Here is a 15,167-nt window from a genome sequence, read left to right on the forward strand (position 1 = left end):
GATGGATCAGCTCTGACACCATGCAGGGTCTGGATCTCCATCCCACATACGAGCACACCCTGTCCCCAGCCTCCCTGACACATCACCGGTTTGGGAGGGTTCCATGCTGATGCTGTGGGTATGAGTAATCTTGATTTTCAGCGTAAGCATCCCTTCCCGCTCTGAGAGCCTCACCCCTTCTGCAAGCTCCATCTCTCCATCAGATCTGTATTTTTTTGTCCCCTTTCTCTACCCACCCCCCCACCTGCCTTTAATTACAAATATCATGTAAGCCCAGACAAAAACCCCATTAGCAGCCAGGCTCCTGTCAGCACCCATTATCTCTGTGTGTCAGCCATGTCCTTAGCGAACTGCTTAAAAATAAAGGCAGGAGGACATTGCCCATGGGCAGGAATTTTCCACCGGGTGGGTGCAGCCAAACCGGATCACGGGATGGGGGGGCCCTGGTTTGCATCACCCGCCAGCACCGTGAGAGGCAGCTGTGCCCATGGGCTGCCCCATCCTGCACTACCTGCATCCCTCTGCCTGGGCCAAAGCCCCAAAAAGGCACCTTTCATGGGCCAGTCAAGCCCCAAACACTCCTGTTCTTGGCCCAGCAGGGCAGGCTCCAACCTCCACATTCATGCCATGGGGCTAGTAGCTCAGATGGGGCTTGCTTGTCATGACCTTGGCACGAGGCTTCACACATGAGGTGGTCTCATGTCGATCCCCTTCGCTGGGAAGTGGGGACTGAGAAGTGATGGGTCTTTTGGTGATGGGTCTTTGTCCCATCAAGTTGTTTGCAGGGGTTTTCATAGAGTCTGGCCTCACTGGTGTTGCTCAGGAGAAGATGAGGTCCAAGGGATGTTTGAGGAGGAAGATGTGTCTGGGCGGGAAGGCATCCTCACCTTTGCTGGAGGAATGCTTCTTCACTGCAGCACAGAAGAAGCCTATCAGGGTGTTGCAAAACAGCTGAACATCTGGCAGGGCAGCCCAACCGCTTCCCTTGACCACAAGCAGCAAGATCCAGAAGGTTTCCAGAAGAAAACTCAACCGCCTGCACTCCCAGTCCTCCTCCGGCTGACGATGGGCTGCCTGCGGCTCCCTGCCTCTTCACATCTGGAAGGGAAACATCAGGAGGAGACAAGCTGGGCACTTCCCTCCTGCACATCTGGGAACTGAGAGCACTGCTTCATTATGCTGGGGCAGGGAGGGTTTCGCTGGTGTTATTATTCAAAAAAAGCTCCTTCCTTGGCAAAGGGAGGGCTGGCTAGAGGCAGCCACTGGAGACGAGGGCTGGGCTATTTTATGGGCTTATACATACTACATTTTGGTGTATAAATTTAGCCCTAGATTGAAGTTTTGCAGACATGAGCCCTTGTGGTGAGCCAGCAGCATGGCCAACATCAACACCAGCTTTTGCCATTCAGCACATGGAGCAAGCACCCACCTTCCCTTCCCTTCGAGCTCCAAGCCTCCAGCCGCAGCAGTGGCGTGCCTTGTGGGGCAGATCCCTGGACGCCCATCAGCAAAGAAACCACCCAGATGTGCTCTGGAGAGCAGTGATGGCTGGACAAGGCAGCCTGGTTGGAATAACAAGGGGTTTTGGCCACCCAGTCTGCAGTGAGACAAAAGAAGATGCTTGCAAGTGTTTCTTTCCTCTTTGGGCAGATGACCAGCTTGACCAAAGAGGACTTTCCAGAAGCAATGGAGATCATAGAATCATTTTGGTTGGAAGAATCCCTCAAGATCATCAAGTCCAGCTGTTAGCCTAACATTGTCACTAAACCTTGTCCCTAAGAACGTCAGGTGCTGAGATCTCTGGCTATGCCCTGTGTCACCTGCTTTTTTTCATGGGACACAGAAAGTCATTACGGCTTTTGGCCTCTTGAACTCCAGCCCTTAAGCTTTCAGCCGCCAGTCGTTGCCTGGGAAAGGAGCCAAGACCCATGTTTCTATTTTATAACCGTTATTGCTATCAATTTTCCTCACCTTACTCCAGAGCATGGTAAATGGCTTCAAGGAAAAAGCCTTGTTCACAGCAGGTCTCCCTTCTCCATTTAGACATAATTTAAAGGCTCCAGACAGAAGTTGTTTCCATAGTGCTTGATCATCCCACCTGGGAAGCTGGGCGCTGCCCAACACTTGCCAAAAGCTGTCACCCCCCCGCTGCTGAGCCCTGTGGCCTCTGCTTGAGTTGGCCATCGGACTTTAAAGCAGGCAAGGAAGGAATCGGGAGGAATGCTGTTTTATTTGTTGGAGTTCTGCAAACAATTAATATGGTCTTGTCCTTTGGATGAACCTGGTTTGATAAGGATCCTATTAATATTCCAATGATTCCTCAAGAACAGAAAGTTGAATGCAAGTGAGCAATCCAACTCTTGGCTGCTTGGTGCCTGCAAGGGAAATGCGTCTGCAGGCTCAGACCCCTGGGAAAAGAGAGATGCTCCAAGCTTTCAAGGCTCTTCTGCACAAATCCGGTGGCACACGAGAAATACCCTATAAATTAGGTGTGAGGGACAGGAAAAGTGGCAGAGAATCACTCCTATATAATGTGACACAAGGTCATTTCATACAGCATCTCTCCTGCAACTGCTTTCCCCCAAAAAGAGCTATTAAGCCCCAAATCCAGAGCTATGTGTTTGTGCAGAGCTGCTGTATGGGATCATTAGCTGGTTGATAAGCACTGGAGTAGGATGTGGCTGAAGGGACAATCTTAATTTCAGAGGACACACAGGAATAGAAATATAACCACAGGTCTGCTCTCAGATGAATGGAATAAAACTTGCAGATTTCTTTATACACAAATTACAGTACTAGAACAATGCAGACAGCCTAATACCCAATTCCATGGCTTATTAAAATCCCAGGGAAGCTGATCCTCTCCACACACAGGTTCCCAGGGATAAACTGTATTTCACTGCTCTGTGGAGGGGTTCAAATGCTACAGGGATGCACAGAAAGCTTCTGAGCACAGCAAGTCTCCAGTAAACACGAAGGTAGCTTTATCTGGAGTATGTCAACCTTCTTTTTTCTTAAATACTGATTCTGACTCGAAGATAAATACATAACCCACATGGAAAGACGTGTTCCTCCCTAGAAAAGGAACTGTAAACCCAGGTTGCCATGCACAAGCTAGGAAGAACAGAAACACAGCCAGATTTGTGTAGAAAAACTTTTCCCCCTGAAAATGGGAACTGAGTGGATTCAGTGAGTTGCTTAAACATATGCTTTGCTAAACTTGTGGTTCATCAAGGAACAAGGATCAAAGGAAGATGCTGCCTATTGCACAAAAGAACCATAACACAGATATAAGCAAACAGAGCTGCTCTGCTGAAGCTTTGGGTGATCCTGAAGATCTGGGGAATACAGGTTAGCTCTATTTAAATCAACACAGTTGCTCCTACAATACCCATCCTTTCCCTAGCACCTGCTTTTGCTTCTAACCACTTTTATTGCTTCCTTTCCCAGTGACTTGCTGCCCTGACAGATTCAGCACTGTCAGAAATGCTCACATCTTCAGATTAAAATGCAATTTTGGTCTGAAGACTGGCTGTGGAAGTGTTGCAGGTGATTTGATCTCAATGACCTGCAGAAACTGAGCCCACGGCTGCACCACAGAATCACAGAGTAGTTTGGATTGGAAGGGAGCTTTTGAAGCTCATCTAGTCCAACCCCCTGCAATAAACAGGGACATCTTCAACCAGATCATGTGCTACCAAGGAATAAAAGGGGACAGTGTCACCAGAGCAAGTGGGGGAGCAGATCCAAGTTTAATTGGGTCTTTTCCCTACAGACACTGTATGATGTTTCTCTAAGATGGACTGCACTTGGAGATGAACTTGATAGTCAAAGAAAATGACTAAATCCAAAAGAAGAATTAGCAAGGTATAGGCAAAACGAGAATGTTTTGCAGTCTTTATTGCCTAAAGTCATGTCTTTGCTTCTGGTTTGCAGGAATCCCTGATATTTTTGCAAAGGCTTATTTGAGCTCAGTAAAAGGAAAGTATTGTTGGACTCAGGCTCCTTTAGGCCAAACTGTTCTCTCACTGCAAAGTGCCACCCCCTCTCACTTCTACATGGTTATACAAACATACACCACAGCTCTCTGGGTTTTTAACCACCCTATTAACTTCTAGGTAGGTCTTCACAAGCACAGTCCTTCCTAGACACCATCTGATTTCACAAGTGCTGGGAACTTTTAAAACAACTCCTAGAAATCAGGGAATACGCACTTGAACCAAGCAAAGACAAATCAGCTGTGGGGGGAAAAAATGCATGCCTGGAGCTCATCCCGTGGTTGAGGGGGAGGCAAAAAGCCAACACAGGTCCCAGCGGTGAGGATGCTGTTGGGAGGGCAGCCCGGCACAGCCCGGTGCCTCCAATCACCCCGCCAGCAGCTCGCGTTGCTATGGCCCTCAGGTCTGAACCTCTGGAAATTAGGTAAAAGGTCTGAACACTAAGCTTTATATTTTTTTCTCCTCCCCCTACGCAGCGGTGCCCCTTGCCTAGCACAATCCCTCTTCCTGCTGAGGTCTAGGAGGAAAGCAGCCGGGATGAAGAATTAACTCTCACAGTCCCAGGGGCTTTCCAAAATGGGAGCAACAACCTGCGATGCAAACAGCATCGCAGGGAAGGGGGAGATGTATGGGCTGGTTTTGATTCCCCACCTGCCCTGCAGCAATGAACCAGAGAAAAAACATGCCTACAGATTGATGCATCCTTTCCTACCCCTAAAAAGGGAGATGGATTTTAAATGGGTTTCATGCTGGTGGAACAAGCTGCTTGGAGATACCAGGGGATGGGAATTTTCCATCCCTGGGGTAGAATTTGGCATTTCTAAGGGCGCATTCTAGACCTGGAGGGACTCATCTCCTCCCTTTCCAGAGCGAAGTATACAGTCCTGACACCCGTGTACATGGGTCCACGAGCCTTCCCTTCAGCCCAGTGTGGGGGTGGCCCTGCAGGGGTTGGTTTGTCACAGAAGGGAGCAAAGACATCTCTGCCCAAGGTCAGAGATTAGAGGCAGCGCTGAGCTGGCAACATGCCTCCCTGCCTACCACAAACCCCACACAGATGCTTGCCCCATCCCCAGAGGCAGCCTGTCTACACAGGCATGTCTGCACCCCCTATTGCACAGCGGTACCTCGATAGGCCACCCATCCCGCTATAAGCATCTCAGCTGCATCGAGGTGGGCTAGGAGGGAAGGTGCTGGCCTCGTTGTTAATGTCAAGCATTACCCCATCTGAGCCTCATTAGGCTGCTACATCTCTGGGTGAGAGAGATCTACCACGAAATTTCAGCTCTGGGAAGCCGGTGGCTGCTCAGCCAGCCTCCCCCAAACCTCTGGTATCAGTACCGAGCCAGGCACCTGGCAGGCACAGGGCCAGGCAGCTCTGCAGGGCAGGGGAACCTTCACAAAGACACCTTTGTTCCTCCTGCCTGCTGCTGCTGCTTCACCCTGGTGTGACACCTACAGAAGGTGGAGTCATCTTTCCACAGAAAACCTCCAGTAGCATTTTCCCGGATGCTGAGTTGCTGCAGCAGGATCAGGTTCATCACCTCCCTGCTTTTCCCAGACATCACCCCAGGAGCAGAGCAGAGGAGCCAGGATTTGGCCACTGTCTGCCTGACCAGGTGTTTGCAGTAATCCTTCCTGGAGCAGATCCCCATCCCTGCCTGTCTTCCCAAGAGCCAGGTCACCCCCCACCCAGTACACCCCCTCCCCAGCACTGTGGGGTGGAAAGATAGGAAAAGCACCATACATATTTTATCTCCTTTCTTTCAGACTTGTTTACATAGGGAAAATTAAGACGGATAAACTACAGGTGTCAAGTTCTTAAAGTTAGTAGGGAAAGGAGTTATCTTCTAGCAAGACAGCTAGGAAAACCCCAAAAAGATGCTGACCCAAATCCATCTTAGGTCTGAACAAGAAACCTTCAAACCAAGAACAGACCAGGAGCAAAGCTAGTCCACATACTTAGTTTGAAGCTGGCTACATCTCTGCTTATACATTTTGTGTTTTCTTTCCCTTGTGCCAGCAGGTTGCCTGTTTTTCTCCCAGCAATCCACTGCATCTGAGAGAAGGGTCATGTCCCCTGACAAACCAGCCCAGCAGCCACGGCAACACCACTACTGCTCGGAAAGCACAATCCATCTTCCTGCAGATGATCTCATTGAGAAATAAATCTCCATTTGGCACAACAGCTAGATTAAGCTGCAGCAAAATAAAACCACTTTTAGAGTATCATCATGTTCTTTGTTCACCTTCTCAACTCCCTTAGAAAAAAGCCCACTCTGGGAAAAAAGAAAGCCCTTGGATATTAAACATCTGCAGCTCCTAAGAAACATCAGCTGGGGGCACTGAAAAGGAAAGTAGATGCCCATCAGTGGGGGACTTTTCTGCCTGGGACTTGCTTGGCTGCTCTCAGCACCATCAGGTGGTTTGGAACCTGAGAGCTGGGATGGAAGCTCATGCCTGCCCACCAGAACAAGTTCCTGGCCATCGCCATCCCTGCCCCATGCCTGGGACAGCAGCAGGAGCCAACTTGGGACCCAGCAGGGTCATGCACTGTGTGGCTGTTTGATCCCAGGCTGCGCTGGCACTCTGGGAGGTGGCAATAACCATCATTGGCCTTGCAAACTGCCTTTGATCTCAATGTATTTGGGGAGCTAAGAAGTGTGCCCTATGCCTCACTTTTGCTTTTAAATACAGAGCAGCTTTGCAGAGCAGTGTTCTGCTATGGCACCTGAGAAATAACACCGGACCTAAAACACCAAAAAACAAAGGACATGGCCTCACTAGGACACAATTTACCCTGGGAAGGCTGATTTCTACGCAAAGCTGTAAACGGCTGCAGGGGATGCCTGGGGCTCAGCCCGCCCCACACACAGCTGGGAATGAGGAGGAGATGGTTGCTGCCAACCTACAGATGTGTGGTCAGGAGAAGCAGGAGAAAGGGATGAGTGCTGTGTGCTAGCGTGGGTTAAAACCACAGCCTACAGCCGGCTGCTCGCATAGGAACACTCCAGCAGTGAGCAAGAAACTCCATCCCAGCATCCCTCTTCCCCAGCCTCCCCACCAAGTTAATAATTCCATCACTCCTGCTGATAACAGACCACAGAAACAAGCTTGCCCTTTGCCTGCCTCATTACTTGGTGGCTCCCCATCCTCCTCCTCCTCTGGGAACCTCCCTGCACCCGGCCACCCCCACGGGGACCCACAGCTGGGACTGGGCTGGCCGCTGTGTGAGCATCCCGCAAGCCCTGGGACCAAGGAAGGCAGGAGGTTGAACTGGGAGCTTGCCCAGCAGGCTGGTAGATCAGGCTGGTGGCTCTGCCCTAGGGCAGAAACAGGCGCCGTGGCTCACTGTGACCAACACCGGGGACTTGGCTGCTCAGGGAGGTAACCCAGCACCTTGTCCAAATTCCACTCCACTTCCACTGATGCAGCAGCCTTGACAGAGGCCAGGCTGCAATTCAGGGCACACCATCCCACCTGCAGTGCCATGCAGGGACAGCCAAGCACAGCATCCTTTAGCCTCTGACTCCACCAGCCGTGCTACGTGCTGGGAGGCAATTAAATTGCATCTCACTTCTCCCTAGGGCGAGAAAAAACAATATTCCTCCCTGCCTCCGCAAGAGGAAAGAGATGGGAAGGATGCAGGGTGGAGTAAAAATTAATGAGGTGTCTTCCCCTCTTTCAATTCTCTCTTGCCACATAGGGTTTAATGTTTGGAAAGCAAGCTGAGATCAGCAGATATCAACAGCACTGGAAAAGCACACCCATGCAAATGAGTACTGAGCCCAGCACACCCAACCAAATGAGATGGCACAGAAATGTGCAATAAAATAAACCCTGCACAGCTCCTAGTAGAGATAAACCAAGTCAGGCAGAAAAAGCCATCCGTGGGCATGATTTATTCAGTGCCTTCCTCTCACCCTTGCTGCTCCCATCACTGCTGTTTCCACTTGCCACTGCATTGAGGGCACATCTGTGCTGCTCCAGAGGAGCAACCTCAGTCCTTGCTGACACAGCAAGCTGGACCTACCCAGCACAGTGACTGGGACAGCTGGGACTGAGATGCTTGTTCTTCCAATGAGGGGCAGAGTGAGGTGCAAGGTGGAGGAAAAGCTCTGATGGTAGCATGAGGATGGACATGGTGCCTCTGTCAGCAAAGGTCCCCACGATTCCACAGGAGCCAAATCTCTGAATATAACAGGAAAGGGCTCTAACAATGATATGGGTGCAACAACAACAACATAAAAATTAAAAAAAAAAATAAAAATCAGGGTTTATTTACTGAGCGAGGTTGCATGTTTCCTCATTACCTTTCATCTCTCTCATCTGAGCATGCTCCTTCCACTCCAGTTCCTCACATCCTTCCCATCCCACTTCCATGCTGAGCTACCCATCGATGGACAGAGCAGAGGGGTGGAAGGGATGAGCTGAGCATCTAGAGAAGACACTGTTTTAACGAATCCAGCACACAGAGCAGCTGGGGTGCCTGGGACGTCTTGGGGGTCGGCAGCACCGAGGCAGGTCCCTGCAGGCAGCAGTGCCAGAGGAGCCACTCCTGCCCGTGCCAGGGAGATGGGCCAGCAGTGCCCACAGCCACATCTGCTCCTGCTTTCTGTGCCACTGATGTTCAAAACAAGCCGTTCCCAAGCCCGGAGGAAGGGCTGGCGCCTGCCCTGCAGTACCTGGCAGTGGGAGGCACTGTGCATCCCACAGGATGAGCACACAGTGACACGGATGCTTCCCAGAAGGGCTGGATGTTTTGGCAGGGCTGGTGCTCTGGTCTTGCAGCACACAGGAGCAGAGTGGAGCAACACACACATACACAGCTCCAGGTGCTCCAAACACAGAAGAGTATTTTTTGGGTTTGGGTTTATTTTTTTTGCATGCTTCAGACGAGGACTATCCAACAGCAAGTGCTCAGAGACCTCCCCACACAACCAAAATCCTGTCTGGCAGCAGCCACTGCTCATGCTCCTCCTCCATCAGACACCACTAACAGCACACATAACTATATCACCTCTACAAAGAACATTTCTCCTCTCCTCAAAAATCCCTCAAAGCCTTGGTCTAGGAGCTCAGTTCAAAGCTGGTATAAAATAGCAGCTCAGAATTACACTGATTTCCACCAGCTAGAGACCTGGCACAACTTTGCTAAGAACCCTTGGTCTCCTCCCAGAGAGCTGCCAGCTGGTTGAAATACAGCTGCTGCTTCAATAGCGCACAGAATAAAAGGCCTGACATTATTCACAGAAAAGAAGAGACAAGTATTGCAGCATTTTCATGTGAGCAGCTTCCAGTGGCTGGATAGGAGGGGGAGGCAAGCAGGGGGAGCTGCTGGGTGTCAGAGAGCTCTTCCGGCTAAGCTGTCACAAGCTCGCACCCAAAATGTCCCATGGGTCACACTGTTTGCATGGACACCCTGGGAGTGATCCAGCTCAGCTACAGCCCATTAGAAACCCATTCACCCTGGTCTTGCAGGTGCTCTGCGGAACCCACAGGGCATCACCGCCTTTTCCCCACCTCAACCTTCACAAAGAGATGTCCATTTTACCAAGACCAGATCTTCCAGCAGAAGCTCCCATCTTCCATGCTTCAGGACCTTCTCCAGCACCAGCTTACCCAGCAAGCCCAGACTCTGTGCTCCCTCCCTCCACATGAAAACAGAGACCCAATGACCAAGATGAAACACCTTATTCTGACCAGAACATTTCCATGGTGCAGATGGCCAGCATGCCACAAACCTTTAGGATGCTCTTTGGTCCCAAACCACCACCCATGGAGTGTCCCTGGCTCCTGGTATGTGGGTCACAGCCCCAAAATGATGCAGAAGACAGCCCTGCCAGAGACCACCTCCTTCCTCAGCCAGCTTCACAAACAGCTTTCTTCATCCTAGAGTGATTACAGATAAAAAGCTTACACACCAAAGCATTCTCTTAATGAAATGCTTACTCATAGGTCTCCAGCCCACAGTGACACCCACTGAGCACTGGCACGATTATGTGCCAGCAGGGAAGGCATCCGTGTTACAGGGCAAGTGTTTTAAAGAGCGGATGGAGATCTTGCCAGGAGAGCCAACCACAAGGAGAGCTGGAAAAAATGGAGTCAGTTAATCACCCTGCATGTGTTATCTGTCTGGGTGGAAAATAGGCTGAAAATATCTTGTATTTCAGAGCAAGTGCATAGTTTTCGGTGATGCAGCCAGCTGAAGCCCTGGCCTCTAAGTTTCAGAGACAGGCTAAGCCCAGCTCTAAGCCCAGCTGTTCTGAGGCAGCTTCCTAAATGGAAACGGCATCCAGACAGCATAGCCCTGGGCACGGCTGTTCCCACCTCAGACTTGGTGGCTTGCTTAGGGTCCCCTAAACATGGAGAGGTGTTGAACAGATTGCTTTTTGTGGTCAAAGCAAATGTTGATCCTAGCATTTTACCAAATACCTGCTGGCCAGTGTGCTTTCCAGAATCCTACAGGTTCAGCTCAGTAGGGGAGAAGGATCCTATTCATTTTCTCTCCCAGTATTTTAGGCATTTTGGCCAAGCTCCGGCTCAGGACAGAAGCAGCTGGGCAATTCAGCCAGCTGCTCAGCACCTCCATCAGCCATGTGGGAGGGCTTGAGCCACCCAGCTTTGTGATGAGAAAAAACAGCCCAAACCTGTATCTGTTTAATAATTCTCATTTTAACAGCATGTTTGGCACTGGGGAAAGCTGCCAGCAAAAACTGTGGAGTCTAGTGCCTCATCCACCCACGGGACATGAAAACACACAGCCAGGCATTGCTGCTGTCAGCTTCATCTCAAACGTGAGCAGAGAAAAAGGACTTTTCCTTCTGAACCCACCCGGGCTACACCCAGCTCTATGGGGTGTTGGAGATCATCAGTTCTACTGGGGAACCAACCAGCACCCTGCCAAGCACCCGTTGCTGTCCTGCATCCTACACCCAGCCGGGCTGGTGCCACAGGACCCCTGGTGCAAGATCCCGAGGGCTCCCCCAGATCTTTGATGATCACATCCTGTGCACATGCCACCCTGGGAGGGCAGTCAGTGGTGACACAGATGGAGAAGCTGTTGGCACTGACATGGTCTTCCCCAGGTTCTGCAGTCTACCTGCTCACCACGCCAGCCTGGCAACCCACCTTTGCTGCTGTGTTTTTTGGGGCTAGAATTGTAGAAGTCTCCACTTTCATTTTTCTCCAGCGTCCCCAGCCTTTCTGAGCAAGTGCAACCTAAGTCACAGAGCACATAGAGTTCAACAAACAAGGGTTGGAGAGGAAGGTCCCCAGGTGTGGTGTGCATGCCTGGGCCAACCCTCCTAGCAGCCAAGAAAGGGCTTGCTAAGAGGAGTCATGGCCACAACCTGTTGACAAAAGGAAAGCAGGACAAACAAGCTGGCTCCACCTGGGGCAAGGGATTAGAAACCTCGGCACAGCCCTCTGATTCCTCCCAGCAAACCAACCGTGGCTGGAGGCAGGGATTAAACCCAGTGGCAGAGGAATGCGGCTCCTTCCCGCTGCGGAGTCCAAATTGGCACCGTATCCCCACTCAAGACGCAGCTTACATAATGTAGCTTATGAAAGCAAAATAACCCACCCATGCCAGCCTGTGGGCAGGCCAGGATGGAGGAAAAATATAATTTTTTGGCTGAGGTAAAGCCTAGCTGCCCTTCTGCACTGCTACCCCAGAAGTGTTGCACCATCTCACCAGGGATGGGAGGAGAGGAGCAGCAAGGGAGAAGGCTTAGGACAGGCTGGGTCCTCCTACAAGACTGTGAAGAGCTGCAGCCCTGGTGCTCATTCAGAATTCACAGAACATAGGTTTCCCCCCCCAGATTCCCCATCCACCCCTGAGTTTCTCCCCAACCAGACAGGTTCCTGTTGAGGTCAAGCCGCGCATGGTCTGCATGCAAGGCCACCACAGGTTTTGGGGGACTAGCTCACAAGAAGCACCCAGCCCCAGATCTCATTCCTTCCAAATGCAGGCCAGACAGCTCCAGGAGCAGCTGGGAGAGGCTCTGAATCACACCATCTCCCACTGGGGATGGAGATCCTGGAGGCACTTCAGTGCAGAGAGCAGCAGGGCTGGGCACATCCTCATCCAAGGTCATTGCACAGGAGTCAGGGATAGTCCCAAAACACCCGGCACCGGCTCAGAGCAGAGTCACAAGGAGCAAACTGAGATCATCATTTCTTCATGAACCAGGCAATTAACAAGTGACACATTTAGGCATCCAGATGGGTGACTGATATCTGCCATAATCTACATGACCTCAGGAACAGCTATTTGTCTCTCCATAATGAAAATCCTGCAGACAGACTGGCTCATTTATCAGCAAGCAAAGAGAGTCAGGACACAATTCCAAAGCTGCAAGAGCCAGAATGGTGCAAACGGGCACTGCACACAGGTGGTCAGCCCCAGCTGAAGAGCCAGGAGAACCCCTTGTGGGTGGAGGACCCACTCAGGAGCCACCCCAGTCCTGACCCTGCATCCAGCTGGCCAGGGAAGCCAGGCAGACCTATGGAGATCTTCCCTTTCAAGAGCTTCCACTTATTTCCTAAGTGACTGTCCTCAGTTTAATCAGTAACTGAACAAGTGGGATGAAATCCTGGCTCAGCTAAGGCCAAATTACCGACATCCATGATGGGAGGATTCCCCTCCCAACTCCACCAGCTTTCTCATCCAGGTCACACAAGAAACTATTATACCAACCAGCCACACTTGACCTGTTCCCTGTGGGCTGGTCTCCAGCACCTTTCCAGAGCAAGCTGTGGCCGCCTTCAAGAGGACAAAGGACCTCCAGCCCCTCTTCTACATCTCTGCATCAGTTCACAACGCAGCTGATGAACAGCAAGCGCAGATCTGAGCCAGGACTTCTCTGAACACCACACTGGAGGAGATGCTGGACCTCCAGGAGACACTTGAAGGGAACAAAGCAGGGCTGCTCTGGTAACACAAGATCTTGCAGAGCTCGGCAAATCACCCCCTCAGCAGTCTGTGTCTGGTTCCCTCCCGGGGACCATCCCTTCCCGTCCTCCGCAGACAGAAACGGGCCAATATCAACATCCCAGGAAAAGAGAAAAACACAGACTCAAGAGAAATTAAAACAATTTCGCCTCTCCCCCCCAGGTAATGGCATGCAAAAGACAGCTCAGCAAAACTGTACCCACCTAAGACTGGCTGATTTCTGCTCCACAAGCCACATTCCAGAAGGGAGAGGTGGTCACCGCCAGGGCTGGAGGCTTCCTAAGGATGTGAGCGCTGACCTACCAAAAAGGGTCCATCTAGGAAGATCAAGGAGCACTAAAAAACCCACAGAAAAAAATAAGAAAAGTGGTATGTGAGTACTGGAGCAGCACCAGGACACTCAAAGGGAGACAGGGTGGAAGAAACCCAACCAGACACACCTGATTCTTCAGGCTTTTCAGGAAAAGTCCCCATGTCCTCGCCATAATTGGGCTGGCACAGCCCCATGGTAAAAGATGCTGCAAGTGTGATCTTGATTAACTCATCTGCTGCAGGCTATATTTGAAGGGAGCTGTGGCTAATCGTATTTTGATTGCCTTAAAATTCAGTTACGGGGAAAAAACATGGCCTGTGAGCAGATATATTAATGATTTTGGAGCAGCCTTGTTTCCTAAGCTGGTGTTTGATTAAAAGGGAGCACAACCAACAGGCACTTCAAAAAGCTGGTGCTATTTTTGATTGCTTCATTCAGAGCAGTTCCTGATGCTCCGATGTGCCTAGCAAACCCTTTGGGGTTGATACTTGCATTTTCTTGTATTCAGTGAACATTTCCATATCATTATTCACGTTTTAAGGATATGTGAGTAAACAGAGAAAAGGGATTTGCTCCTTCCTGAGAGGCTAAGATTAAAAGCCAAAATGTTTTATACATACATAAGCAGTAAATTCAGCTTCTGAAGGTTTTGGGCTCAATTTGAAGAGCTCCACAGCCTCAAGAGGAGGCTTTTCCACCCTGCATAGCTGGGAAATGGTGTTTAGGTAACTGCAAAGCAGACACAGCAAGGAGCCTTTAGGCAAAAAAGTCAGGAAAAAAATGTCTAGAGGAAAGGAGGGATTATTTTTCCTTCTAATTCATTATCATATTTTTTTAACATATATTTTCAATAATTATCTGAGAAGCCATTTTGCAGCACAGTGTTGTTTCAATCTTGTTTTCAGTTGGGTAATTGTGAAGCAAGTGGGTAAATGCTTTCTCAGCTGAGAACAAGAGGAATCATTAAGCATCAAGCTCCTGTCCTAAACTGATGTTCAGTGCAGCTGGAGGAGCAAAGGACTGACACTTATTCCCGTTATCACCCTGATGGGCATGTCTTGTCCCTCCTTCTGTGCAAATGCCCTTACATAAATTTCCTTAATTTAGGCATAATCCGTTTGGTTTTTTTTCCTTTGCAACATGTACTCAGAAGGCAGAAAGAACAGTAGCTATCTCCCCTGCACCCAAATTTAGCAGAAAACCCCAACATTTCTGGGCTCTGGAGTTACTCCAGAGCATTGCAGGTTCCTTCTGGCTCCAGCCCAGAGGACCTGGGTCCTCATGGTCATGTCGCAATCAGAGGAAAGGACATAGTGTCCACTTCTGCTCCGGTGACACTCCACACGGGCACAGAAAGGGTAATTTTGGGATCACAGTGTGAAAAGTGCCGTCTTGAACGTTACCCAGAAGGGAGATGCAAAAGACCACTTGGTCTACCCCAGTGTGACAGCAGGGACAGTCTCATCAGCCTAGCAGGATGCTTGTGTGTGGCTAATCCATATTTAAAGATGGGAATGAAGAAAGTATCTCCTGGAGAGCTGGGAAGCAGCACCACAAGCTAAATAAAGGACCGTGTGAACAACACATTTCTACTACCTTGCTTACTTTTCTGAATGTCTGGTTTTATACCAAAGGTGGATGAGCAGCATTTTTTCCACATCGAGAATAGGAAAGGGTCCTCCTCCACAAATCCCCCTTTTTGTGAAGTTTCCTGGAATTTTATTTTCTGTGGGATTTCTACATCCTGTAGAATTTCTGCAGAGAAGGCTGGAGAGATGCACAAACCCCTGTTCTTACCCCATAGCCCTCCCTATGGACACCCACAAGCCCGTACAGAGAGAACCCCAAATTCCAGTCACAGCTAGACCATCCGCCACCAGAGAATCAACAATCAGCTACA

Source organism: Streptopelia decaocto (assembly GCF_964273445.1).
Source record: "Streptopelia decaocto genome assembly, chromosome: 5".
NCBI classification, from domain to species: Eukaryota; Metazoa; Chordata; class Aves; order Columbiformes; family Columbidae; genus Streptopelia; species Streptopelia decaocto.